Below are 25,887 nucleotides of genomic sequence, written 5' to 3' on the forward strand. Positions count from 1 at the left end.
ACTACAGAAACTATGTGGATTTTACACTGATTTCTTCCTCTTCACTTCAGAAACAAAAAAGAACTGCAATTTGGGATATACAGATCCCCCAAAATGGACACCCTGGGATTGGAGCAGAAATCACTCCAGAAATGATGTGGATTTTACACAGAGTTCTTGCTATTAACTTCAGCAACAAAAAATAACTGCAATTTGGGGTATACAGATTCCCCAGAATGGACACCCTGGGATTGGAGCAGAAATCCTTACAGTACAGTACAAGCAGCTAGATGCTAGAGACAGCACGTGCAGTGTGAAATGCCGAGATTTGAAATGGCCGTCTGTTTTTATAGGGCTGTAACATCACATAAGCCTGCTGGTCCCGATTGGCTTACAGGTCTGCACATGTCATTGAGGGTATTTCTTTCTTCTTCTTAGAGTTCTCTGCCCCATGTAACACGCTGTGATCGCGCCCATTTTGCTAATAAAGGGGGGGGAAACTTCGCTCCCACGAATCATCGTAAACTTCGGAATTGTGACGAATCGAAATTTTCCTGAAATTCCAGAACAAATTCCAATTTGTTCGAATTGATTCGCCCAACTCTAATCAGTACATACCATTCTGTAAGATACATGAATTATATAACTCACCAACTGTTCTATGATGAGGTAAACAACAGATTAACTAACTGAGAGACATTAGTATGTCTAGCTTCTATTGAGAAAGATGGCTGCTGAAGAGGCAAGGAGCCAGGCTAGAGAAAAGCATGATGGGAAAGGTAGGTCTGTCCTTGTTTGGTGGATCAGCAATCTGAATGCCTCACTTTTTGAGGATATCCTTCTCCTCCTCCAGTGTATGGACTATTGTTATTTCTTGACATGAGAAGATGCATCGGATATCCCAATTGTAGGGAATATTCAGTTGTCTCAGTGCAATAGGTCCGCATAGAGAGTAACCTGATCGTAGGGTTGTGGAAGATTGCCTATTCTCCTTGAAGTGGCTAACATTAGCTCTTTTGTCTGAAAAAAGTGAATTCTAGATAGGCACTTCTTTAGATAGGTGTTTTGGACGAGGCATTTGTCCTGCATTGTGAAGTCAGGTAACAGCTTGACCATAAGATCTGTTATACAGGTTATTTCAGAATCGGGTACCAATTCCAAGATACCTCTCAGCTTTAAGTTGTTCCTATGGGATCTATCTTCTAGGTCAGCTACTTTGGCTTGTAATCGCTAGAGCCCATAGTGAGCCTCAATTACTTCATTGTGAGAGGTGGCAAATTCACCCAGCTTTGTCTCTATGCAGTCTACCCTGTTGCCGATATCTTGTATCGCATTTTGCACTGGTTGAAACAGCTGAGTAATGTCAGACTGGAACGATTTATGCAGGAATGTGAGCATGTGTCATGAGTCAGTAAGCATAGAATCAGTAGAGGGAATGAAAGAAAATATGTCCGTATATATTACTGACCCCACTTGTGTAATTCAACAGAAGCATTGTTTATCCTCTTCCTCCATTATATTGTCCAGCCGCTGCTTTTGCTTGGCTGGGCTTCATGAAGCTAACGATGGGGTTTCCAAGGTGGTCCAGCTTCAGTCTGGACCAGGTAGCTGGACCATGGTTAGGCTACCCCGTGTCTCCCCAGTTACGATATATGTTGCCAACAGGGACCTCACTGGAGACAGTCTCGGAGAGCCCAGGTCATTGTTCTTGGGATTGGGATTCTTCCCCATGAAAAGTAGAAGTTTATTAGTTTTTTCGGCATGCCGCTGGTCTTTCTTCTCCGGGCGGTCGTCATATCAATCACCGACTGGCTGCTGGCTAGCAAGGACTGTAGACGATGAGTTAGGCTTCTCTTAGTTCCTTAATGATAAGACTTTTAGAAGGAGCTCACAACTCACACTGCCATCTTTCTCCGCTTAAGGCCATGTCCCCATAATAGAACACATTTAAACTTTGTAGACATTTTATTATTGAGGAAAGAATTATGAAAAAGTAGGGGAGGCCACTGGAATTTTCATTATTAAGTGTAGGCTGCTGGACATTTCACGCGTGAGGGGAGACTGAACTTATTGAAACTTTTGGAATATTTTGTGGTTTATCTAGAAATTGGGCAAAATCTAATTTTTGTCCTAATTGTGTTATTCACCCCCCCAAAAAAATTTTTTATAGTATTGGATCTATCTTGTAGCAAGAACAAGAAGAAGTGTCATAATGACCATGAATTGTTAACAATCTTTATTAGAATACTTACACAGAACAAGATACCCATAAAATAGATAAAAACACTTAAAAAGTGTACTGGTATACAGTGCAAAGACTCAGTGAGGTGAAAACAATACAATCATCATCACAAACCCCTCTGGCTGTAACAAATTCAAGCATTGTTTATGTAAACAATTTTTGTAAACAATAATGTAAACAGATGAGATACATCACAAGTCAATTGGATAGATAGGTATATACTAAAAACCTATACAACCTGTCAGATGAAAAGGTTTGCAAGGTGTGTCAGTCAATAAACAAACCAAGGAATGCGCAAGGGGTAATGAACACCTAACTCAGCAAGGAGGTGTGAGAATTCACCCCACGCGTTATGTCACACAAGGTGACTTCATCAGGGGAAAAGTTTGAGATATATCTGAATCCTTCAAATACTTGGAGCAGCACACACATTGCACTGCTTCTTGTAACCTGACCAACCAGGGCCAAAAATTGCAGAGGGGTAGAGTAACATACCGGAGTCCATGGGGAAATTAAAAAAAATACTACGAGCCGGCAAAACAAGGTCTAAAGATTGTGACAGCAGAACACAGGCCACACATTCCATCACAGCTGTGTTGCAGTGCTTTTCAGCTAACTCCTTGCCAGCATCTTATCCTGCCAACCAGCTACAGTAGCTACAACATAGGGATATGAGCACTATGGTGGGAAGACCTAGGCTAATAACTACGTACCAGCACACCAGTCTGTACATGCACCTTTGCCAGCTCTTAACCCCTCACTGACTGTTTCTGAAGACATGTTGAATTCTATGCTAAGTGACCGGAGAGCCTACTTGCAGCAGGACATTAAGAGAGCACTGCAGGATTTTCAAAATGAATGCACATCACTTGGTGAGCGAACTGCACATGTGGAGACTAAAATCTGGTGGTCACGGTGGCTCATAACGAGCTGGTGGATGTAAGTAATAACTTGGAAGAGGAGGTGCAGGCTAAAGATTGCAGACATGGAGGACAGATATAACGTTCGGTTCCGGATTCCATTAAACCAGAATCACTAGCAGAATTCCCTACTGATTTCTTTGTGGCTCTAATGCCTGAAAAACCACAAGCAGAACTACTTATTGATCAAGTACATTGGCTGCCAAATGCCAAAGCCTTGCCAGCCACAGTCCCGAGGAATGTTATAGCCCATCTGCACTTTTTCCATTTCAAGGAGAAACTCATGAGAGAGGTGCAAAATTCAAGTGAGCTTCCAGAAAGGTTCAGAGACATTTCTCTGTATACAGATCTGTCAGCTACAACGTTAGCAAGAAGAATAGAATTCCAAGAAGCTGCAAAAGTTCTCAGAACGCATGGCATCCCCTATTAATGGGGGTTCCCCGTAAAGATGATCATCTCAAAGGATGAAAGACAGGCTGTTGCCACCTCACCAACAAAGTTGCTTCAGTTTCTGAAGATGGACGTTAACTCTTGAAGGAAATTCTCCTGGATCCCCCAAGTCACCAACAAGACTGGAAGAAGAGTGGCATACAGTAAAGAATTTGCACCATTTTCTTGTGGGCTTATATTTTACGTCATTCACTTTGCTCCCCAAATGACATGTCTATTTTATTCTATCACAGAGATACCAAATTTATATAGATTTTATGTTTTCATACATTTACAAAAATTAAAACCTCTAGTACAATTTTTTTTTATTTTGCCATCTTCTGGGCTAATAACTTTTTCATACTTGTATAGAGCTGTGGGTGGTGTAATTTTTTTGCAACTTTTGATTAGGTTTTCAATGCTTTTATTTTTGGGCCTTTACGGCCTTTTGATCACTGTTTTTTGAATTTATTATATTTTTCAAAATGCCAAAAAAGTGGCATTTTCGACTTTGGGCGCTATTTTCTGTTATGGGGTTAAACACAGTGAAAAACTTTTATTATATTTTGATAAATTGGGCATTTTTGGATGCGGCGATAATAAATGTGTTTATGATTTTTACTGTTTATTTATATTTATATCAGTTCTAGGTAAAGGGGAGTAATTTGATTTTTAGGTTCTTTTAATATAATTTTTTAAACTTCATTTATTTTTATTTTTACTATTTTTCATACCCCCTAGGGTATCTGATTGTCTGATAGATCCTACCATATACTGCCATACTACAGTTTGGCAATATATGGGGATTTTCCTCCTCATTTATTACAATGTGCAATTGCACATTGTAATCAGTGGGTTAAAACGAGACTGGAAGACCGCCCACCGCCATGAGGAGCGCTGATCTTCAGCAACATGGCGGTGCTCATGCGCCACTATCTTATTGAAGACACAGATCGCGCTTGTTACCGCCAAGTGTTTGCTACAATATGCAGCAAAGGCTTACCGGCTATGGAGAGGGCCCGTAAGCTCTCTCCATTCACCTAAAGCCAACACGTACTATTACATCACATGTTGGTAAGGGGTTAAACAGCCTTTTTAAAAGGTCGTGTATGTGGAGGAAAGCACAAAACTCAAAGTCAGATGTGTTTTGAGCACATGAAAAGCATTTAAATGAGGAAGATATGTTTTGCCTCAAACATAAGCAATGCCCTCACTTGTTCATAGACCCTGGTATAGACAAAAAAAGCGAGGTACCAATTGCTGTTGAGAACTCAATAGCTTCTTCAATTATAGATAAACACATAGAACCAGTAGGTTGATATTTTATTTTGGTCTGTTCTCTTAACAATATTATTTACAGAATTTATGCACCGAACATTTAGCAAACAAGATTCTTTAATAAGCTTTTTCCACTGATAGATGAGTGAAAGCAGAGGTCGGTACTGCTAACACACGATTTTAATACGTCTATGGGGCCCACTATGGACACCTTAGATCCTAATTGCCTGGATAAGCCTTTACAACTATTTTACTATACTCAAAGAGAAGCATATTTGGATGTCTGGAGATTACAGCATCCATTGGACAGGGATTACACATTTTTTTTCGCACCTGCATAAACATTTCTCGAGAATTGACATGATTCTAGCGAATCACAAGCTTTTTCGTGAGAATAACCACAACGAAACTAGATGTGATCAGTGTCAAGGGTGTCCCCACACCGCCCGTGGTGGTCCAGTGGATCCACACATCCCGAACCCTGACAGTAAGATCCGGCCATGGATCCCGCCGAGGTTCCGCTACCAGAACTAGCTGATCTTCCTGCCATCATGACCCAGCATATTGCCGTACAAAACCCCACTTAAATTCGGTGCAAATCGGAAATAGTCAGGAATGCACCGTGCGGACCCTTAGTAAATGTGCCCCATTATCTTCAAAGCATTATTATTACTTGGTCAGATAACATTCAATAATATGTTGCCTGAGAATGAAATTACATTATTAATGCATAATGTTAATACATACATCATTAAATAACTTAATTATAGTCTTCCCCTTTTATCCCTGATTCCATATATTTAAATCCATCATCCCATCCCCAGGCCCGCTCCTGATGCCAACTCCCCCCACCCAAAAAGAATAAAAAGAGAAAACAACAAAAGAAAAAAAAAGGACTGTCTAGTCAGATCATAGACACCCTGTCTGCACTCGACCTGCCATCTACCCTGAAATGTCTAATTTCCTTGGCTACTAGGATAGACATCCATTTTTCTGAATGCAAGCAAGAACAGTGGATTGCACTAGTACAACCCAGAGTCTAATGTTTTTCTCGTCTGGCCCCAGTTTTCAAAAATTAGCCCTTGCAGATGGGTGAAACCTGCCTAATAACCCAAGAGCGCTCTAGACATAGAAAATGAAATCTCTGCATCTACTGTGCAAGCCTGGAACATTTCCTCCAGTCTTGTCCAGTACGTCCACAGTGTCTAGGAAGTCATTCACATCTAGGGTTTCTGGGAGCAGCATCCCTAGGCGAGAGTAAAGCTTCTCCACGCCTCCAGTTCTGCTCAGCTTTGGACCAGTGATCCTGTTCCAGTCTCGACCTTCCTGGATGCCAGTTCTGCAGGGAATTTCATGGATGCCGCTCTGGTCTCCCGACATAATTTTCCTGTGGTTTGTCTGGAGTCAGTCAGGCGGCAGATCCTCTGTGACCCAGTCCAGTATCGCACCAAACCTGCAAGTTGGTGCCTTGCATAAAGAGAGACTGTTTTTCTATGTGCTCCCTGCTCAGCAGTTGCAGCAACACGCACCTCTCCTCAACTGGCAGACTGGTTAGGTTCTTTGCGGGGGTCCTCGAGACTCGAGACTCTCCGACCAGTCTCCACCAGATCTTCTTCTGAGTCTTCCAAGCCATTGTTGGGTCTTCCTGCTGTTTATATGGACCTTGCTGACGTCTTCTCAGGGAAAGAAGCCGAGACTTTGCCTCCCCAGCTTTCTACGACTGTCCTATAGAGCTGCTACCAGGTACATCTCCTCCACATGGTAAGGTATATCCACTCTCCGTTCCCAAAACTGTGGCTATGTCATGGAGAATCTGCAGAAGTGGTTCATCCACAAATCATCTTCTCCTGCTGGTGCTCAATTCTTCTTCGTGGCCAAGAAGGATGGCTCCCTCCATCCATGTATCGACTACCATGGCCGAAAAAAAATCACGTTGAAAAACCGTTACCCGCTACCCTTGATCACAGAACTTTTTGACCGTTTATGTGGTGCCCAGGTTTTCACCTAGCTGGATCTGCGGGGGGCATATAACCTTGTACGCATTTGTGAAGGTGATGAGTGGAAGACCACTTTCAATACTCGTGATGGACACTTTGAATACCTGGTTATGCCCTTTGAACTGTGGAATGCACCGGCAATATTTCTGGAATTTGTCAATTGCATTTTCAAAGACTTGCTCTACACCTGTTTCATAGTCTACCTTGACAATATCTTGGTGTTCTCTGCTGACCTGGAGTCTCATCATGTCCATGGATGACAAGTTAGTAGGCGCCCTAGGGACAATCGTTTCTATGCCAAACTGGAAACTTCAGTACTGGATCTGCAGTACTTCAGTGGCCTCGCCCAGTAGGACTTTGTGCCATACAGAGATTTCTGGGTTTCGAGAATTACTACCGGCAGTTTATACCACATTTTTCCTCTCTCGTGTCTCCCATTGTGGAGTTAACAAAAAAGAACGCTAATACTAAATTCTGGCCTCCGGCGGCCGAAGAAGCATTTACCAAGCTTAATTCTGCCTTTGCTTCTGCCTCTGTCCTAACACAGCCTGACACTGACAAACCATTCCAACTTGAGGTAGATGCTTCCTCTGTAGGTGCTGGAGCTGTTCTCACCCTGAAAGGGCCTAAAGGCCGAACACTCACTTGTGCGTTTTTCACCAAGACCTTCTCAGCTGCCGAGAGGAATTACTCCATTGAAGATCGAGAACTTCTCGCTATCAAACTTGCCTTGGAAGAGTAGCGGTCATCCGGTCTGTGTGTATATGGACCACAAGAATCTCCTGTACCTCCAGAATGCTTAGCGCCTCAACCCATGACAAGCTTGCTGGTCCCTTTTCTTTACTCGCTTTAATTTCCTGATGCCCCTCCGCCATGATGAGAAGAATGGCAAAGCTGATGTTGTTGGGGAAGAAACGGCTCCACAGCATGTTATCCCTACTGAAAGACTGATTCTTTCTGTTCCAGTGGATCGGAGGCAGCTCCCTCCTGGCAAGACATATGTCCGACCTGCTTAGCGGAAAAAGATATTGACTCGAATGGCTGGGCATCCTGTGGTGCAGCATTCAGTGACCCTTATTTCTCGCTACTATTGGTGGCCAGACCTGGTGAAAGATGTGCAGGAGATTGTGGGTTCCTGCATGTCCTGTGCTCATAACAAGCCATTTCGCCTAAAATCTGCTGGTCTCCTGTTGCCGTTACCCAGCTGCCGGTGGACTTCCGTGGCCATGGATTTTATTAAGGATCTACCATCTTCCTCTGGAAATTCCGTCATTTGGGTGGTAACTGACAGGTTCTCGAAGATGTCTCATTTTGTTCCGCTGCCAGGTGAGCCATCAGCTCCTCGTCTGGCCAGTTTGTTCTTCCTCCATATCTTCCGGTTACATGGACTCCTTCTGCACATTGTCTCAGACCGTGGGGTCCAGTTTGTTTCCAGATTCTGGCTTTCCCTCTGCAATCAACTGCAGGTTAATCTGGACTTCATATCATCCCCAGACTGACAGGCAAGTAGACAGAGTCAACCAAACTCTGGGCTGTTACCTCCGTCACTTTGTCTCTGCTCGTCAGGATGACTGGCCCTCCCTCTTACTGTGGGCAGAGTTCGCCTACAACTCTTTGGATTCTGAGTTTGCTGGTGCTGTACTGACTTACCTCTCCATGCTCCCGCTCAGGATACCGCAGCGTAGCGCACGCGCACGCGCTCCCTCCACCTAGGGCGTGCAGCGCTCAAAGATTTAAGGGGCCAGCACACCGCTAACTGGTGCTGGCCATTTCCAGGAAGTTTATAAAAGCCGGCCACTTCCAGCATTCAGTGATATTCCTGAATTCCTGTGTATTCCTGCATTCGTGTGTGTTCCTGTGTTGTTAAGGAGATCGCACTGGTTTCGGATGCCATCTTGACTATTGTCCGCCATCGAAATGCAGCAGACATGTTCGCTGACCACTGTCCTGTTAAATTCATAATTCAAACTTCAGTTCTTTTTTTATTTAAAGTCTGCCTGTAAGGATTTCTCCTTGACACTTGTTATAAATAATTGTTCTCCTTCTTATCTTGTTATCTAGCATTGTTTATCTTCTGAAGTCATTCTCAGTACTTTTTGTAGCTTTTGATAATATAAACAATATCTGTGTACAAGGTCCCTGAGAACTGAGCACAATTAATTAATTTTTTTTCCCAGAATGTGCTGATGACCAATAGCTTTGCAGTATAATATTCACACTTTGATGACTCTTCTGTATTTGATATTATGCATTTGAGAGATTAAAACGAGAGAGAAGAGTTCCTGGTACCAGGAAAACCATGAAAGGGTTAATTAGGACTCACCTTACAAAAGTCAAGAGGGCTGTTGGGGCCCTGCATAAAAATCCCTATCAGTGTGTTCCTGCGTTCCTGTGTGTTCCTGCTCTTGAGTCCTGTGTTGCCGTGCTCCAGTGTTCCTCATCTCATCTGCCTGGACCTCCAGTTGCTGACCCAGGTTTCGACTCAACCCTGCATCTCTGCCACCTGCCCTGACCCTGTGACTGGACCCAACTACGAGACTGTCTTCCGTTAAGGTACCTTGACCTCGGCCGCCACCGCGGGCTTGTGGCACCTGTGGAACGACCTGGTGGTACCTGCCGCAGCAAGACCATCCCCCTTTGCGCTGGACTTTGGTGAAGACCAGGTGTCATCTTGTACCACCTCCTGCTGCTTTCCTCCTAAAGCTGCTGAGACCGCTATTCCTGCATCACTGCGCCAATCTTGCTATATGCAAATCCAATTCCCTTATCCATTTACAAACTGAGTCTGATGAAGGTCAGTTGTTTGACCGAAACGTCACGTGTGGAAGTTTGTTAAATAAAATTCTAATTTTGCTACACAAAATGTGTGACTGGAGTCTACAACTTTCCTACGCTTTAAGGGATCCTCTCCAGAGCACCTGTATATATCATTCAGATTAGTGTGCAGCAGAAATCCTTTCTCTACATAGGGCTAGAGGCACATCCTTGTTAGTTTATCACACTAGGTGAAGTATCTAGAGCAATTAAGTTGCTCAAAAATAATAGGGCCGAGGACCAGACAGGTTAACTAATGACTATTTCAAAACACATTCTGCAATGTTAGAGCCATATTTGGTAGCGATATTTACAACATGAATGCACTAACAGGCCGTTCGTGTAGTAAATTTTGTGAAAACATAGCATTTGCTTGAATCACACTGCTGTTCATTTTTAAATGCAAATATTTAAGCTGCTTTAAATAATTTTGACACATCATTGCACAGTACATTTTTTATTGAACATTTACATTTTCGAATCGAAATAATATAAACATGAAAATACATTTCCGATCACATGCTATATTCATTGACTAAGTGTCCTAATGTTCATTTCTTGATTGTCAAGTCTTAATTCATGTTCCAAGCTTTGGAGTTAAATTTGCCTTTCATACATTTGGCTACAGAAATGTTTGTGTGAAATCTGCAGTTGTCCCTATGGTGTAGTTGACATGTAGGGGCACATTTACTAAGGGTCTGCAGACCGCATTTCTGCCGGGTTTCCTGACAATTTCCAATTTGCGCCGCATTTAAAAGGGGTTTTGGGCACATGGGACCGGATTTTGCCACAATCACCTCGACTTTCATGCGACACAAATCGTGGGGCGTGGCTGTTGGATAACTGGACTGATTCAGACTAAGCGCGGGATTTAAAATTCAAATTGTGTCGCAAGACATGCACTCACATACATCGGAAAGAAGGGGGACCTCAGCGGGGAAGCAACACATGCAGGATATCGGGCGCACGATCTTGGGGAATTGCGCCGGACTTCATCCTCATCGGACAGTCCGGATCGAGGATCGCGACAGGACTGGTTAAGTAAATGTGCCCCATTGTCTCATCATAAGCTAAAGCTTGCACCAAGGGGCAAAGTCTACAGAACTCCAAGAGGACTATGTTAACTTTGACATACACTCACCGGCCACTTTATTAGGTACACCATGCTAATAACGGGTTGGACCCCCTTTTGCCTTCAGAACTGCCTCAATTCTTCGTAGCATAGATTCAACAAGGTGCTGGAAGCATTCCTCAGAGATTTTGGTCCATATTGACATGATGGCATCACACAGTTGCCGCAGATTTTTCGGCTGCACATCCATAATGCGAATCTCCCGTTCCACCACATCCCAAAGATGCTCTATTGGATTGAGATCTGGTATCTGTGGAGGCCATTTGAGTACAGTGAACTCATTGTCATGTTGAAGAAACCAGTCTGAGATGATTCCAGCTTTATGACATGGCGCATTATCCTGCTGAAAGTAGCCATCAGATGTTGGGTACATTGTGGTAATAAAGGGATGGACATGGTCAGCAACAATACTCAGGTAGTTGGTACCAAGGGGCCCAAAGAGTGCCAAAAAAATATTCCCCACACTATGACACCACCACCACCAGCCTGAACCGTTGATACAAGGCAGGATGGATCCATGCTTTCATGTTGTTGACGCCAAATTCTGACCATACCATCCGAATGTTGCAGCAGAAATCGAGACTCATCAGACCAGGCAACGTTTTTCCAATCTTCTACTGTCCAATTTCGATGAGCTTGTGCAAATTGTAGCCTCAGTTTCTTGTTCTTAGCTGAAAGGAGTGGGAACCGGTGTGGTCTTCTGCTGCTGTAGCCCATCTGCCTCAAAGTTCGACGTACTGTGCGTTCAGAGATGCTCTTCTGCCTACCTTGGTTGTAACGGGTGTCGATTTGGGTCACTGTTGTCTTTCTATCAGCTCGAACCAGTCTGCCCATTCTCCTCTGACCTCTGGCATCAACAAGGCATTTCCGCCCACAGAACTGCCGCTCACTGGATGTTTTTTCTTTTTCGGACCATTCTCTGTAAACCCTAGAGATGGTTGTGCGTGAAAATCCCAGTAGATCAGCAGTTTCTGAAATACTCAGACCAGCCCTTCTGGCACCAACAACCATGCCACGTTCAAAGGCACTCAAATCACCTTTCTTCCCCATACTGATGCTCTGCTTGAACTGCAGGAGATTGTCTTGACCATGTCTACATGCCTAAATGCACTAAGTTGCCGCCATGTGATTGGCTGATTAGAAATTAAGTGTTAACGAGCAGTTGGACAGGTGTACCTAATAAAGTGGCCGGTGAGTGTAATTGGCTTGAATGTGTTTACTTAGTTTGATATTGACAATTGTAATGTGTTTTACATAGAATCAGTTACCATGCATTTATCACAGAGGTATTTGTTATAGTGTTAGGATATGTATATTTGAATTGTATTTACTGAAACATTTGTTTATTAAACTTTTTCATAATTTGTAGTTTGCTTAGGAAATAGCCTGTGAGAGCAACAACATACACTTTGAAGCTGTGATTGTAATCCATATATTTTAAATGAAAAACAATGGCCCACATTTCTCAAAAATAGTGCATACTGCACTAGTGGAATTTTGCCGGTGAAGTGTGCAGTGTGTTCCGATTCATGAATGGTGTTGCACGGACTTCCTGAATATGGAGCCCCCTGCACTGCTCCTGCAATATTGCTCTTTTATTTTTTTGGTGTTTTATTCATGTTGGATAACTGTGACACACTTTGAACAAAACTGTGGCACTCAACTCCGCAGTAATGAAGCCCTTTTGGTTGACATTTTTTAAGTCTTGTTAGATTGAACACTGGCACAGACATTTAAAATGTTTGTAAATGTGTATTAAAAATATAGACAATGCAAGTAATGTGTTTAAAAATTAAAGCGTACATGTTCTTTAACCCCTTCCTGCCCCGCGGTGGTATATATCCGCCTCTGAGCTGATGCCGGCATGTGCATAGGGTGACACTGCTAATACCTTGCAATACATCAGAATTGGAGGATATTATCATGAACAAGCAATCAGACAATTGCTTGCTCATGTCCCTTGGTGGAAAAGTAAAAGTAAAAAAACCAAAATGAATAAAAAGAATAAAAGTAAATCATTATTGAACCTGAATGATGAATGCCGTAAAAAAAATGTAAAAAAAATAAAATTATGATTTTTACCTATTGAATCCCACAAGAAATGCAATAAAAAGTTCTAAAAAAAAAATGTACTCCAGAATGATACCAATGATATTGCAAAATAAAACATGTCTCGCAAAAAACAATCCATCAACCAGCTATCAGCACATTGTAATGAATGAGGAGTAAAATCCCCATATACTGCCATATTGCAGTATGGCAGTATATGGTAGGATCGATCAGACAACCTAGGGTTAAAGTACCCTAGGGAGTCTGAAAAATAGTTAAAGTAAAAGTAAAAAAAAGTAAAAAAAAAAAATTATATTAAAAAACCCTAAAAATTCAAATCACCCCCCTTTCCCTAGCACTGATATTAATATTAATAAACAGTAAAAATCATAAACACATCAGGTATCACCGCGTCCGAAAATGTCCGATCTATCAAAATATAATAACGGTTTTTCACTGCGTTTAACCCCGTAACGGAAAATAGCGTCCAAAGTCAAAAATGACATTTTTTTGCCATTTTGGAAAATATAAAAAAATTAATAAAAAGTGATCAAAAGGTAGCACAGTCCTAACAATGATAGCAATGAAAACGCCATCAAAAGTCGCAAAAAATGACACCACCTACAGCTCCGTACACCAAAGTACTTAGCTTAGAGAAAGTTATTAGCGCCAGAAGATGGCAAAATCAAAAAAAAATTTTTGTACAGGAGGTTTTAATTTTTTTAAATGTATGAAAACATTAAAAAACCTGTACAAATGTGGTATCCCTGTGATTTTAGCAACCCAAAGAATAAAGTATACCTGTCATTTGGGGCACACAGTGAAAGCTGTAAAATCCAAGCCCACAAGAAAACGTTGCAAATGTGTTTTTTCACCATTTTCACTGCATTTGGAATTTTTTTCCCGCTTCCCAGTACGCGCCATGGAATATTGGGGGAGTGAAAAATGGAAGTGAAAAAACTAAAAAAGGCCAAGTCGTTAAGGGGTTAAGTGGGAAATCTGTCTGAAAACACAATAATTTTTAATTTCGAAAATGGCAAACTAAAAAAAAAATCATCACTTTTTTTTTGTAAATAAACGTAAAACTTTACAGACACAATTTTCCAACTAAATGAAGTACAACATGTGAGGAAAAAAACAGTTTTAGAATCATTTAGATACGTAACAGTGTTCAAAAGTAATAACCACATAAAGAGATGCATGTCAGAATACAAAAAATGAGGCTGAGCCTGAAGCTATGAACTGGCTGCGTCCTGAAGGGGTTAAAGAGCACGGCTTTGAAAAATGTAATACCTTCAGAAACAAAAAATGTGCATTTATTTTAAAGTGATTTTTAAACTATGCAATATTTTTAGAAAAGCACGATCCAGCTTCAGATTGCAGTGTAGTAAAATCTTCAAGGTTTATTTATACAGCTTTAAAAGCAGAAAAATATCCCACATGGGAAACATATATGGTAGAAAAAAGGAGGAAAAGAAAACGGTCTGCAGGTAAAACCTACGCGTTTCAATAAATCATCTTAATCATGGTTTAGCGTTCAAGTCCGCTACCCTGATTTATATACCCCTAATGAGCTGGTGTCAAATGACTACCAGTTCCGTTCTGAAACGGGGGAATGAACTAATGGAAAATGTGTACATATTTGTATCCAAATATACTTATATTTTGTATCTATGTCTATCTATCCATTGTTCCTAGACCCAGAATAAGAAAGTGTGGTGGTGTTAAATTAGAAATGGTTAATAGAAATAAATTACACCTTTCCACCTCCTATGCGACCCATTGTCGCAGGTATTGGATCTTTGAGTGAGAGATTGGGAGAATGGGTAGACAGTTATCTACAGCCCTTAGTGGCAACATTGCCCAGTCTAATTAAAGACACAAAACATGTAGTGTCCCTTTTGGATAATCAAGTCTTGCAGAATAGTGATGTTTGGCTATCCTGCGACGTAGTAGCGTTGTATCCTTCCCTAAACCATACAATAGCCTTGAATATTCTCACATACTATTTGGATAAATACAGTGCCTATACCCTGGAGATTAAACAATTCTTAATTATGGCAGTGGAATTTCTACTTAAATACAACTATTTCACTTTTGATGACAAATTCTTTCTACAAAAATGCGGAGCCTCAATGGGCGGTTAATGCTCCCCTTCCCTAGCAAATATCTATATGGGAAGATGGGAGGAACTTTTTCTTTTTTCAGAGTCTAATATTTTTTCCCCCCATATCAGGTGGTATGGTCGTTATATCGACGACCTGCTCCTGATATGGGGGGGGGACCACCCAAGAAGCTATAGACTTTATTCATTACATCAATGGGAATGACATGAATTTAAGATTCACGTTTGTGCTCAATTCCAAGTACATGAATTTTCTGGACATCACCTTAAATAGTGGCGACATAATAACTATTTCCCCTTACTTGAAACCAACCGCATCTAATTCCACACTTCGGGCAGATTCGTGCCACCCCCAACATGTGATTAAAAAAATCCCTGTTGGGGAATTGATTAGACTCAAACGAAACTGTACAAAAAATATTACCTTTGAACAAGAGAAAAATAAATTATTTGATAAGTTATCAAAAAGGCAATATGCCCAGTGGATGTTAGAAAGAGCTGAGAATACAGTCAAAAATATTCCTAGATCTAATTTATTAAAACCTGAAAAGAAACATTGTCTCCATTATCAAAAAACATGTCCCAATTTTACAAACAGACGAAACACTGTACCCTCTTTTAAATTCAGGAGTGCGATTTACAGCTAAAAAAGCACCTACCTTGGCGATGCAACTATCTCCGAGCATGTTCTTAAGTACACGGCAAAAGGATGAAAACCAACACTGGTTGTCAGTGAAAGGTTGTTATAAATGCGGACGTAATACTTGTGTTACATGCTCTCACCTAACACCTACCAAAACATTCGTGTCAGTGGTAACGGGAGAGGAATATCAAATTAAAAAATATATAAACTGTAACACCTCTTATGTTATCTATCTTATTACCTGCACCTCCTGTAACCTACAGTAAGTAGAGTGTACGACGAACACCCTAAAAACCAGAATACGCAGACATTTGTCTGATGCCTCTAGCAATACCGCAGTCAATGTGTCAACAGTATCCAAGCATTTTCGTGACACATACGCGGGGAACTGCGGGACTTGTAAAGTGGTTGCCATAGAAAAAGTTAGTAAACCTAAAAGGGGAGGTGACCACGGGAGATGTCTCCTTAAACGGGAGACTTTTTGGATCTTCCTCTTACAAACCCGCATCCCGACAGGTATGGACAGCCGCCAAGATGTAATTTATTTCTATTAGACATTTCTAATGTAACACCACCACACTTTCTTATTCTGGGTCTAGGAACAATGGATAGATAGACATAGATACAAAATATAAGTATATTTGGATACAAATATGTACACATTTTCCATTAGTTCATTCCCCCATTTCAGAACGGAACTGGTAGTCACATGACACCAGCTCATTAGGGGAATATAAGTCAGGGTAGCGGACGTGAACGCTAAACCATGATTAAGATGTTTTATTGAAACGCGTAGGTTTTACCTGCAGACCGTTTTCTTTTCCTCCTTTTTTCTTCCATATATGTTTCCCATGTGGGATATTTTTCTGCTTTTAAAGCTGTATAAATAAACCTTGAATATTTTACTACACTGCAATCTGAAGCTGGATCGTGCTTTTCTAAATCTTCTCATGGTGCCTTTGGGCGGAGGTTGGATCCGTGCTGTTGCAGTTGTTTAAATTCCAATCATGGTGTCCAGGTGAGCTGACTTTTCCTTATCTTTTTTTGCAAGTATGCAATATTTTTAACTCAAAAAATTCAATATCCCAACAGATCACAGGGCAATATGCCGCAGAGCCAAACATTAGCTACAACACCAATGAAGCTCAAGATGATAGCCCTGGAAGTCAATCTTCTGAGGAGGAGGAGAAAAATATTCACTAAGCAAGCCAGCCAGAAATAGAACATGAGGTGTCACAAGAAAGACCAGCTACGCCACCACTACCGACTCATGGAACACATGCTTCAAGACGACAAGCCACACGTTGTCTCAATCAACAGTCTCTAGCTTTGGAACGAGAAGCAGTAAATCTGCTGTGACAAGTCAGTAACGAAGACATGTGTGAAAGCTTTGCCACTTAAGTAGCGAGACAATGTCGAGAATTGTTAGTGGAGATAAAAAGCAATTGTATCATTTTAGTATTAAATGTAATACAAATGTATAAACAAACAGCCAATGAGATTGACCTAAAGGATGCAACAGGCTTTTCAGCAACAAACACCAACATACAGCGATGATTAAGAACCATTGGTCCAAGCTAGAGAGGAAGACACAACACACAGTGGCACCTCTGCTAGAGAAATTTTACAATCCACCCCAAGCTTATACTAGTAGTCATCAGCCAAATTATTATGTGTCAATGCTAAATAGTGAACCAACAACCTGGCAGCCAGTGCCTTCCACATCTTCTGCAATAGAAACCGTTGCACCATTGAAAGAGTCTGATTTTGAGCCTACTACCATGGTGGTCTGTGAATACTCATGCAATGTACATCCTAAAGAATGACACAGTTGCCTTGCTCCTGTTTTGCTAAATTTTGTTAAATAGGTTTTTCAGAGATTCAGACATTTCATGATTTTTTTAATGGAATGTTCAGGTTCAGAATAATAAAATACAAAGCATAATCAACATTGTATAGGAATGCAAAGTCTCTTTTCCAGTATGGGAAGTGCGTCAGAGTGGTAATAATGACATGATAGGAGGATGCATCTGTCCATCAGCACCATTCCTGGAAGTATCGGGACCTTAAATACTTGTATACTATTTGCTAGTTGGTGATTAATCTTGTTTGATGATGATCACATTCCCATTCTAAAAGGTTGATGGTAGCTTGATGTGAAACGGCAACTCACATATTTTGGTCTGATGTTTAGTTTTCGAATGTTTCAATGGCTTTGTTCAGCCCTTCAGGGATTAGTGTATGTAACTTGAAGATCCAATAGCATTTTTTTTTAGTTTAGTGCTGTTAACCAGTCGGTTGTATCCTCCGGAATATGTTCAATAGGGATTTAAGGTCCCGATACTTCCAGGAACAGTGCTGATGGACAGATGCATCCTCTTATCATGTCATTATTACCACTCTGACGCACTTCCCATACTGGAAAAGAGGCTTTGCATTCCTATATAATGTTGATTATGCTTCTTTATTATTCTGAACCTGACGAAGGCGCTAGTCCAGTGCTGAAACGCTACTATCATTTTTAAAAATAAAAAGACATGATTCATATGAAGATGCATTATCTATGTGGAATTTCCTGACTTGCCATTATGATATACCTCCAGCCGCGGGATAAACCTTTGGATGCTTAATCCTCGTGGCCTTACCTCTCCACAGGAAGCTCTTTACAACGACAAAACTACATGCTTGGCTACAAGATAGCCCAAAGGTGAGCACCCTAACTTTCAACCTTATACAGTGATTATATAATACTACACCGAGGCACCCTGCTTTTCCCCTTTGTCTTCAATTCAGTGAATCAGTCCATACCAGATCTTATGGCCTTCAGATGTGTTAATGTTGCCGGAAATGTATTGCATATGTGTTTTGTATGTTGTTGTAAAAGCCTTCTTTTCATGTTGATACTTTGCTTCCCTTTACTGTGGTCCCTTTGATTTTGTGAAAAAATGTGTCTCAAATATAATGTGCCTGTAAAATGTAAAAATCAGCAATTTTGCACGGAAAGGCTTACTTTTTGTTTTTAAATACTTTATTGACCAAAAAATAAATATGGTTACATTCACCAAACACATGTTTTGTCTTAATTAGATAAGACACATTTAATCATAACGACCCTGTCTAACCAAATCATATCGCCATGCCACTGCTCCTTCTGCCGAAATAAAATACTTGGCAATATAGTCTCTTAAACGTCACCTGCTTTACATACAAAAGAGTTTTGTGTACTCTGCAACATGGTGGGTCATTTGCATTAACCCCTACGCGCACTTGGACATTAAAGTACGTCCCTGCGGGTAGATACTTCTAAGGTCCAGCTTCTGGCACCGGCTCACGAACGGAGGCGACACCAGAAGCAGCGGCTGTCAGCTGTCTAATACAGCTGACACGCTGTAACACCCGTGATCGGAGACGGCACCAATCACAAGTGTTAACCCCTTATACTCTGTGGTCAAGTATGACCGTGGCATGTAAGGGTCTTCCCCCTATGGATCGGATCTCCCGCACCACTTACCGGTGGATTTGATTCTCTTCTGGGCAGTCCTGAGGTCTGCCAAGTGCCCTGGGGCTGCCTGATCTCCCCGGCAGTCAGACCCCTTCCGGGTCTGACTGTAAACTTTCTGAACATTCTTCTGCATGCTCAGACAGTTTACACTGCTCTACAAAGTATTAGTATTGCAGAGCAGTGTATTGGACTTGAACTATTACTCAGAGCATCGCTGGTTCAAGTTCAAGTATGTATAAGTAAAAATGTTAAAAACACTAAAGTTTAAAGTAGAATAAATAAAAAATAAATACATAAAAATATAATCCCCTAAAATGTCACTTTCCCATAAAAAACACTTATTAAAGTATAAAAAACACAAACACACAAAACAAGCCACATATTTCGTATTGCCACATCCATAACAATCTGCATAATAAAACAGAATTATTACTAGACCTGCACGGTAAATGCCGGGGGAAAAAAACGCAAAAAACTTTCCGAGAAAAGCTAATTCTTAATTAATACCTTTAAAAAATGCACTGAAAAGTGAAAAAAAAGTTAAGCACTCTAAAATAAGACCACGAAAAATAGCAACTCTTCTTGCAAAAAATAAGCCCTTAACCAGATTCGTCAGCTGAAAAATAAAAAAGCTCTGCGTATTAAAATATGCTGATGCTATAATGAACAAGATTTTCTCCAAATTAGTTTTTATTCAGTAAAATTGAATAAAACGCAAAATAAAACCGACATATGTGGTATCACTGCATCCGTGACAATCTGCATAATAAAACTGAATCATTATTAGATCCGCAAATTGAACCCCATAGAAAAAAACATTTAAAAAATGCTCTAAAAAGTGATTTAAAAAGTTACACACTCTAAAATAAGACCACTAAAAAGAGCAATCATTCTCACAAAAAAATAAGCCCTTAACCAGTTTTGTCAGTCGAAAAATAAAAAAGTTATGCATATAAAATTAACATTTTCGCCAAATTACTTTTTATTCAGTAACATTTTTTTTTTAAAAAAACTATATAAATGAGGCTTTTTAGTAATCGCAGAGACCCATATAATAAAAATAGTATACTATCTTTATGGTATGGTTAACGGCCAGGGAGAAATCTGTGTAAAATCCACATACTTTCTGTAGTGATTTCTACTTCAATCCCAGGGTGTCCATTTTGGGGGAACTGTATACCCCAAATAGCAGTTCCATTTTGTTGCTGAAGTGAATTTTTGGTAGATAAAGTAGATCCGTGTCAAATCAACATAGTTGATTAACCAATATGTCACACAAAGAGGTGGCAGGTGGAGCAGGCACAGGTCGCAGCACAGTAAGGGGACTTCACGGCAGGGGTGACACTGTGAGGCCAGAACTGTCATCTATCGGCATTGTGTTGATAAACAATCCATATGTTCTCCATTGGTTGACTCGTCAGATACAACACTTAGTTTGCATGGCCCAGGAGCAGGTCAGCGACGCTCACTTGTCCTCAAGCAGCCTCTGTCCTGTTCATTTCCCTCAGCCAGAGATCTACTAGATGGTCTGGGCTCAGCGCCACTATACAGCGAGGACTAATTCCTTGAGAACAGTCAGCAGCTGCTTGGCAGTGAAGAGGTGGGGCAGACATCCACTGCTTTGTGCAGTAGGCAAGATAAAAGAGATGTGGAGAGTGGCATGGGAGGTTATGCTGCACTTGCAAGTAGTCGGGCTGTGCATACTGAGACTATTGAGGAGAATAGCAGTGACAGGGAAACAGAAATTGATGATGATGTAGCCGATCCAACTTGGAGGCCGGGTAAAGCTAGGGATTCATCATCATCATCTTCATCATCAGGAGAAGAGGGTGTCAGTTTGCGCTTCAGGCAGCAAAGCAGGCAGCAAGTCGCTACTGTGGCCGCGAGTCAGCAGGGGGGCAGGAGAGTGAGGACGGGAGCCAAACAGTCTAGGGGTACAAACCCCGCTTTGCAGGTCCAAGTAAACAATGGCACAGGGCCTCAGTGAGGCAGCGGCATTAGTAGTCAGAATGTTGGCAGTTTTTTGTTAAGACACCAGAGCTTGTGTATATGTAGAATCTGAGGGCAGAAAGTGAAGCGTGACCAGGGAGCTAACTTCAGCACCATGACCCTGCATCCACAAATGCAGTGTCACCATCCATTGGCCTGGGCAGCCCCTATTGCCACACATACCATTTCAGCCAGTCAAGGATTCAGCACCTCTCCCGAAGGGAGCTGTTTGACTTTGACATCAACTCCCAGTCCAGATGCTCCTGCTCCTTTCTACGCATGGTAGCAGCAGTCGTTGCACGAGGAGATTACAAAGAGACAACTGTACGTGTCCAGCCATCCTAAGGTGCAGAAGCTGACCATGCTCCTTTCCAAGTTATTGGAACTGCAGTACCTCCCTTTCCAAGTTGTGGACTTTGCACCCTTCAGAGAACTAATGGCTTGTGCCGAACCGAGGTGGAGAGTTCCAAGCCGCAATTTTTTTTCCAAAAAGGCTGTGCCAGCCCTTCAATGTACAGAAGGTGGGCCAGTCCTTGAGCTTATCAGTTTCTTCCAAGGTGCACAACAGCGCGGATGTGTGGAGCTGTAACTATGGTCAGGGCCAGTACATGTTCTACAAGAGACGGTGCTTTCTCCTCCTCCTTCTCCACCACCACCTCAGCCTCCACAAGTGATGCTCCATCATACCACATGTGCAAAGCAAAGCGGTGTCACGCAGTTCTACACCTGGTTTGCCTGGGCAAACAAAGTCACACAGGGGAGGAACTGCTTTGCGTCATGCAACAAGATATCAATGTGTGGTTTTGTTCTGCTAAAAATCGGAACAATGGTGACAGACATGGTGGGAACATGGTGTCCACGCTGTGTGTTCAAATTGGTTTTCAACAAGTTCCTGAAGTCTTCCACCCATCTGCAAGACATTCTAAAAATGGCCAGGACACTGTGCCTTGAGGTCTGATAGTCTGATATGCAATGTTTCCACCCGTTGGAATTCCAGCCTCCATATGTTAGACCGCCTGTACGAACAGAGAAAAGCCATTAATGATTTTTTGATGATGCATGCGGAGCAGAGTACTCCCCTGTGTAACTGGCAGCTCACGCGTGACACCTGCCGTTTACTCAGGCCCTTTGAAGAGGCCATGTTATTTGTCAGTCACCAGGACTGGGGGATGAATAATGACATTCCACTGCTTCATGTCCTGGAACTCATGCTGCAAAATCTGTCTGGTCAGGGCACTGGAGAAGTGGAGACTACATCTCATGACCACATGAGTCCGGTGGGGGTTGAACTAGAGGAGGAGAAGGACATTGGAGCACATGCAGAGTCTGATGCAATTTGTGTTTTTTTTACTCAGGTGACAGGAGAGGAGGAACAGGAGCATCCGGTGCCACCCAGTAGGCTCCTGCTGCTGCTGATGCCACCTCCACACTATATCATTGTGCCACCCTGTGGGCTCCTGCTGCTTCTGATGCCACCTTCACACTATATCATTGTGCCACTCTGTGGCCTCCTGCTGCTACTGATGCCACTTTCACACTTTATAATTGTGCCACTCTGCGGGCTCCTGCTGCTACTGCTCCCACCTCCATACTATATCATTGTGTGACCCTGCGTGCTCCTTTTGCTGCTGTTTCCACCTTCACACTATATCATTGTGCCACTCTGCGGGCTCCTGCTGCTGATGATGCCACCTTCACACTATATCATTCTGCCACACTGTGGGCTCCTGCTGCTACTGATGCCACCTTCACACTATATCATTGTGCCACTCTGCGGGCTGTTGCTGCTGCTGCTAATACTAACGCCACCTCCACACTATATCATTGTGCCACACTGCGGGCTCCTGCTGCTGCTACTGATGCCACCTCCACACTATATCATTGTGCCACCCTGAGGGCTCCTGCTGCTACTGATGCCACCTTCATACTATATAATTGTGCCACTCTGCATGCTCCTGCTGCTACTGATGCCACCTCCACACTATATCATTGTGCCACTCTGTGGCCTACCATGTTGCCGCCACCTCCCCACCTCTGACCTCATGCTGCTGCTTCTGGTGCCACCTTTGCAGTTATTTTTTGTCAAAGACCTGGTATTTTACAGGAAAACTGTAATGTATTATGGATGTGGCGTCTCGAATCTACAAATTAAAATTTACATTGAATATTTTGAAATCAAAGTCATTTCAAACTTCATCATTGTGCCACAATGTGGCCTCGTCTGCTGTGGGTTTTGTGGGTTCCTGCTGCTGCCATCTCCACACTATATCATTGTGCCACCCTGCTGGTTCCTGCTGATATTGATACCACCTCCACACTCTATCATTTCCCTGTTGCTGCCACCATGTTGCTGCCACCTGTGGGCTCCTGCTTCTTCTGCCGCCACCTTCACACTCTTAACATTGTGCCCCTTTGTGGCCTCCTGTTGCAGCTGCTGCTTCTGCTGCCGCCATCTCCACACTCTTATCGTTGTGCCCCTTTGTGGCCTCCTGTTGCTGCTGATGCCACCTCCACATTATATCATTGTGCCACTTCGTGGCCTCCTGTTGCTGCTGCTAATGCTGCTGCGGACACTTCCACACTCTGTCATTGGACCACTCTGTGGCTTTCCATGTTGCTGCCACCATGCTGCTGCCTCCTGTGGGCTCCTGCTTCTGCTGTTGCCACCTCCACACTCTTATCATTGTGCCACTTTGTGGCCTACCATGATCAAAAAATCCCTTGTACAAGTTAAAAAAAAAGTATTTAAAAACTTGTGTGGTCTTGTGTACTTATGGACCATCTGGCACTGTGGACTCCATGTGATTTCTCTACTGCGCATGCATGGTCCCAGTATGTTTTTTTCTCTCTTGTATTGCTACAGAGCTCCATTTGTTTGTACGTTTGGTTACCTTAATGCATATAGCGAGTCATCTCTTCAATTTATAACAGATGTGTCATCTTATTTCTTTGTGTTGATTACCTTTCAAAATATATAAAGTGCCTTCTTGCCGAGGATGAAGTATAGTGGAGAGGTGCAGTTAGTTGAGGACTTATAAATCTTTTTATGTGCACAGTTCTAGACTTGTCCATGATTAACTAAGACATGTCATTATATTAACCAATACTTTTCTTTTGCAACAGCAAAGTGAATACTGAACTATACATCATATGGACACTTTGCAATAAAATTTCATAAATTTGATCTTAAGCATACTTTATCCTAAACAAACCACATTACGGTACATTGATCGGAAGGATCAAAAAATTTATGGTCAAAAACTTTATGGACATATAGGACGATTTTTTAATACGTATAAGAAAGGACATAAGTCTATTCTTGTTTACATTTTTGTTCACACTTTTGTTTACATTTTTACACAATTATTTTTCATGTCTATGTCTATTTTATGCCAATTCATATAATTGTATAGTGTGCAATAAATATACTATGACTAAAACTGTGTACAACATAGGCTATTGGTGCTCTGGACACTTTATTATTACATTGTTTTTCTGAGTTTTTGATGTTTTTAACTACCCATGAGCACAATTCTCTATGTTCCCATTGGTTGAACGGGTAATGCTGACTAGCCCAATTTTTTTTTAAATACTTTCAGAGTCCTTACAATGACCAGACCATTCTTTGTTTTGCACTTTAATTTTTCACTCTCAACCTTCAAAATTCTATAACTTACCGTATATACTCAATTATAAGCCAACCCGAGTATAAGCCGAGACCCCTAATTTTACCACCAAAAACTGGGAAAAACTACTGACTCGAGTATAAGCCGAGGGTGGGAAATGCATTGGTCAACCCCCCCCCCCCCCCCAGTAGTATACAACCTGCTAAACCCCAGTAGTATATGGCCTGCCAGCCCCCATGTAGTATACAGCGGCCCCTAGTAGTATACAACCTGCCAGCCCCCAGTAGTATACAGCCTGCTAGCCCCCAGTAGTATACAGCCTGCCAGTCCCCAGTAGTATACAGCCTGCCAGCCCCCATGTAGTATACAGCAGCCCCTAGTAGTATACAGCCAGCCAGCCCATATGTAGTATACAGCAACCCCTGTAGAATACAGCCTGCCAGCCCCCATGTAGTATACAGCAGCCCCTAGTAGTATACAGCCAGCCCCCATGTAGTATACAGCAAGGCCCTAGTAGTATACAGCAAGCACCTAGAAGTATACAGCAGCCCCTAGTAGTATAAAGCAAGCCCCTAGTAGTATACAGCAAGCCCCTAGTAGTATACAGCAGCCCCTAGTAGTATACAGCAGCCCCTAGTAGTATACAGCAGCCCCTAGTAGTATACAACAAGCCCCTAATAGTATACAGCAGCCCCTAGTAGTATACAGCAAGCCTGCCCCCACAGCCCACAGTATAAACTTATATACTCACCCTCTGAAGTCTCCCAGATGTCCCCGATGTCAGCGTGTTCCATCTTCTTTCTTCTCTGCGGCTCCTCTTCTTTCTTCTTGCTTCCATGATGCGGCCATGTTTTCTTCATGGCCGCGCATACTATGACGTCAGCAGCGGCCGCGGCATAGTATTCACCTGCTAGAAGAAAACATGGCCGCGTCCATGAAAGAAGCAAGAAGAAAGAAGAGGAGCCGCAGAGAAGAAAGAAGACGGGACGTGCTGACATCGAGGACATCGGTGAGCCGCGCTGACATCGGGGAGGCGCACTGACATCGGAGGGTGAGTATATAAGTTTTTTTTTTTAAGTGGGTAACTTTTTCTTTTAATAGACTCATATATAAGCCTAGGGGACGTTTTTCAGTACATTTTTTGTGCTGAAAAACTCGGCTT

Source organism: Engystomops pustulosus, chromosome 5 (genome assembly GCF_040894005.1).
Source record: "Engystomops pustulosus chromosome 5, aEngPut4.maternal, whole genome shotgun sequence".
In the NCBI taxonomy this organism is placed as follows: Eukaryota; Metazoa; Chordata; class Amphibia; order Anura; family Leptodactylidae; genus Engystomops; species Engystomops pustulosus.